This window comes from Lonchura striata, chromosome 1 (assembly GCF_046129695.1).
Source record: "Lonchura striata isolate bLonStr1 chromosome 1, bLonStr1.mat, whole genome shotgun sequence".
NCBI lineage: Eukaryota > Metazoa > Chordata > Aves > Passeriformes > Estrildidae > Lonchura > Lonchura striata.
Genome location: NC_134603.1, coordinates 144118193 through 144122843, shown reverse-complemented (window position 1 = coordinate 144122843; position 4651 = coordinate 144118193). Strand labels below are relative to the sequence as shown.

Sequence of the window (4651 nt, the reverse complement as noted above, 5' to 3'; positions counted from 1 at the left end):
CACCTTCCCAGTTCCTGTTTCTTGTTCTCAGACACCTGCTTTGTTAAATTGTTATTTGTGATGTGTTCTTCTCTATCCAGATGTCTTAATTACTTGTTTCTCACTGAATGCTGTCTTCATATGCCTTTCTGGTGTACAGTCTTCTCCCTGGATTCACAAGGCACAGCATCCTCATGAAATGCCACTTACAATGGAGGCATTAGGCACCAGGAATAAAACACAAGTTGAGATTGTTTTTAAAAGCAGTAAAACCCCTTCCGAGATCTTGTGACATCAGTTATCAGAAACAAAGATAAAATGCTGTTCCTATTTTCAGCAGCAACATTCCCATTGATTTTAACACTGCAGGATATGCCCCTGTGCACTGAAACAAATCACCTGTATATGAATACAGCCAGGATGAAGTGACCTCAGGAAAGCAATTTCTTATCCTTTGATTCTGAGGAGTAACAGTAAAAAGATCTGTCCCTTCAATCTGTATCTCAGTCAAGTCACCCACAAATAGATGTAACATTCTGGATCACACTCATTTGTTTCCCTTTCCTTGACACCTTACCATGCTTCCCATGTTGTTTAGACATTTCCTTTTTTTCCTGACATGCAAAAGTTACCAACTTTATATGAGGCCATAATGCAAAGACGTGTGTACTTTCTGAAGGTTAACAGTGTTAGCTAAGGAATGAAACCCTGTGGTCTCCTAAGGGAAGAAACAAGAAGGCCATATAAATTGCCTGCAGAATTAATGTGAAAACTCCATTTTGGATAGCCAATCAGGGAGTAGATTGGGATGTTTAAGTGCAAATCCACAAATTCATAATATTGTGCTGGCAGTGCAACACACACTCCCTTTGCAATTCTCATTCACAAGAGAGGAAGAATAAGAGTGACTCATGAGCTGCCCTGCCTCAAACTCCCCAGCAGAGCTGTGGCTGTCCCCTTAACATCCTAACACCCCTTCTACCAACTGCAGAGGCAGCAATTCCCACGGGCACCTCCATATCAGGCCAGAAAATGCTCCTGGCAGGGCAGGAACAGTTGTCCTAAAACTCCTGCTCAGCTGTACACAGTTCCATGTGATGGGGATGGATCCTGAGGTCTAAGTGTACAACTGAAATATTTTTCTACTGTCTTCATGATATCAACATCAAATCTTAAATTGTCTTGAGCAGGATAGGAACTTTGCATGGCATCAGATGAGCTGCTGAATGGAAAATGTACATTACCTAGAAACTGCCTTCAAAACTCATTTTAAAAAGAGAGTTTGGAAAAATCTGACATTGTTTTCATCTTTACAGATGGATTAAAGAAGACACCTGAAAATAATTTAGAAAGCTGCCTATGTTTTTTACATACATACACATTAATTTCTGCTTTTCAATACCCAAATCCTGCCTATTACCACTGGTCTTCTCTGCAGAGAAGCACTGCTTCTCTGCTGCTAGCTCATCTCATCCCCAAAGTAAAGGCAGAACTTGTTCTTACATGTTGAGAACTAGCACAGAGCAGAATTTAATGATCAGAATAGTACATACTACACAGGCAATTGCAAACATTTCAGTGCTCAGGATTTTGAAGGAAGTTATTTCTATGCTACAGTTATGTGGAATGTTTTCTTAAATATTCACATGCATATTTGAGTCCATCCTGGGATCTAGATATCCAGCAATGGATTACAAAATCTGATTTATAATGGTTTTATTATCAGGCCTTACCACTGCCAAATCCATGTCCTCTGACATCTCTAATAGAATCCCTTCAGTTCAGGGAATATAGTGACACCCAGCAGCCGAGGAAAGGATACAGGTGTTCAAACACTACAGGAGATGAAGTCAAATTTCCTAGGCCAGAGAAGGATGTGAGGAGAAATGAAATAGAAGGAATGAGCAAAATGTCCTCTTGCAGCAGGTCCATGTGGGCATGGGCACATCTCTCCCCTTCACTCAACAGACAGTTTGCAGACTGAATCTACTCTAATCTCCTTTCTGCTCCTGGAGAGGGATGTGCAGCTTCACATCACCTCTGTCAATGAACATCAAACATGAAGTGAGGTTCAGGTATCTGTAGGAAAAAAGGAAAAAAAAAAAAAAAAAAGGGAAAAATAAGCATAAAAGTACTCTTTCAGGAGAGAACAAGTCAGAAGAGCAGAGGATGCAGATCCAGACATTCCTTGGCAGTTCTTATCCAGTGGTGTCTGTCCCCTGAGGGCCCTATGGCAGCTTCTGCTGAAGTGACCCATTTCTTGCAGCCTATATCCAGGGAGCATGACCTGATGCCACCACACCAGCACCAGCTGGCATTGTTTCAGATGTATCACAGAGCAGAAGAGTGAACCAAGCAGGGACAATCATTTTTTATTGCTTAAAGGGAGAAGACATTAGGAAAAGCTATCTATATTGACTCTGTCCTTAGTATAAATAGAGGGGTTCACAAGGCCTTTTCTCTCCATAAACATATTTGGAGGGAGAAAGTTACCAGTTTGGCACATTTTGCCAGCTGAGTGAATTATTTATACTCCACTGTATTTTCACAAGTGTAATGTGAACAATCTGCCCATCTGTACAAAGACAGTAAGACAGAGATGTCCTGGGTACTCCTCAGGAAAACCCACCAGGAGGTTCAGAGGCTGTGAGGAGGAGGAAATCCCCTGCTCACAGCATGCCTGCTGTCCTCTCCTGGATCATGCCAGCACACAGCACACTGCGTCTATGGCTTTACACGTGTGGAAAAAACAATGCCAAGGAATCTTTAGATAACAGTCTCACCAAGTGCAGCCAAGAGCTTAATAAAGGCAGCTTTCACAAATCAAGCGAAGACCTCTGGACACGATCCAGAAGAGGATATTAGGAAGCAAATTACTGCACTGACAATACACTGGGTTCCTATGTCCAAATTTTAACATATTTAGTTGCATTTTGTGGCTATTTCCCTCTGTAACAGCCAAGAAAGATGAAGGGACTCTGCACAGGAATGTATAATAGTTGCTTTACAAAGGGTATCTGAAATTCCCATTTCCCACCTTTCCATCCTTACAATTGCAATTTGCAGTCCCAAATCCTTCCATTAAATTGCTGACCAAAATTATGCTATTGCAATTAATATAAGGAGTGGAACAAAGTTTAGATTCTGCACAAGTTTAGATGCAATCAAAAAAGTACATTTATTAGTATGCACCAGATGCTCTTTAGCTTATCTAGTCATCTTAAATATATAGCATTGATCAACTACTTATATTTAAAAATCAGTACTACCCATGACACAGATGGTAGTATCCAGATTATGACAGGCACCAAAATTTGTGGTCCAGATTTCCAGATTCTTGCAGCTGGAGATCAATATGGCCAGCTAGACACAAAAATCTGCACAGGACACAACACAGCATCAGGCCAGGTTGGATGGGGATTTGAACAACCTGGTGGAATATGTCCCTGCCCATGGCAGGGAGGGTGGAACTAGATATTCTTTAAGGTCCCTTCCCACCCAAATACTTCTATGATTCTATCAGTAACATTTCATTTTCTTAGATGACCTTTTACAACTGTTTTTTCCTTTAGGATCTACTGCTTTTAAGGACCAATTTTATTCCACTTTAGGGAAAAACTGTTCTTTTCCCTAATGGGAATAATCTTTAGTAACCACTAGTCACCTCTTAAAGAGATGCCCATTCAAAGGCATGTTCCAGAGACTCACATTAATCGGATGAAAAAATATGTTCTCTATTAAGCTCTGGCATACTGCAAATGCACTGAATGCTTGACATTTTTATGATTATGCTAATGTTGCGACATTTGATGTGCATGTTTAAAAAAAAAAATCACGCAATTAAGTTCTCTGAAAGAAAACCAGAAAGAAAAAGATCAGTCACTGACAAGGCAGAAAGAATGAAAACTCCTTCTACCAGCTTTAGAAACAAATGCCTGCTAGTCAATGGCAAACATTTGAACTAGATATTTCAGATTTGTCAGTTTCACTCTGAAAGTAAAGAGCACTGGTAGGGTGACTTTCAATTTTTGGCACAATCAGTGGCTTCACTTTCACCTCTTCCCTCTACCTTTGAAGTATAATAGCATTTGTCATGAAATGACTCTTTCATTCACTGAATTATAGCCCTTAGAAAACTATTGCTTCCTTGTAGACAATTTCAAAATATGCATAACCCAATTAGGTAATGGAAGCTTTTAGCTTCATCCCCTTTTAAAATACTGCTTCAGTTATATCCCAGATTAAAGTAGGAGAGAGATATGATATATAATTGCCAATATAAATAATTTAGTCATTCCTCTCCCACACATACAAACCTGAAGATTAACAGGAAGAACCAGAGAATTAAAGGATGCTCTATTGGAACAGCACTGTGTTTGATGGCAGGAAGGCTCCATGGATCGGAGCTGTGGAGCCAAGCAGAAACACAGAAGAGCAGCAGATGCTGGAGGAGAACCACAGGGGGATCCAACTGCTTTTTTTTTTTTTGGTACAAAGCTACAGAAGACATAAGAAATGGCTAGAGGTTAATTACAGCAACCTGAAGGAACTTCATAGCAACTTTGGAAGCAAATTAAAACACATTCACTACCTAAGGTACAGTATACATTTAGTCTCTTGTTAAAGATAACTACTAGTCAGATTGAGCTTAAAAATAGATTTAACATGATGG

At 39.9% G+C, this 4651-nt stretch overlaps 1 long non-coding RNA gene across 1 annotated transcript; it reads right to left on the bottom strand.

Moving 5' to 3' along the window:
* Positions 1-1485: 1485 nt before the first annotated feature.
* On the bottom strand, positions 1486-4384 carry LOC116183199 (uncharacterized). The gene is made up of 2 exons (XR_004147744.1): positions 4296-4384; positions 1486-2058 (listed from the first exon to the last, which is right to left on the bottom strand). It is a non-coding gene; the product is annotated as an uncharacterized LOC116183199 (long non-coding RNA).
* Positions 4385-4651: the final 267 nt, after the last annotated feature.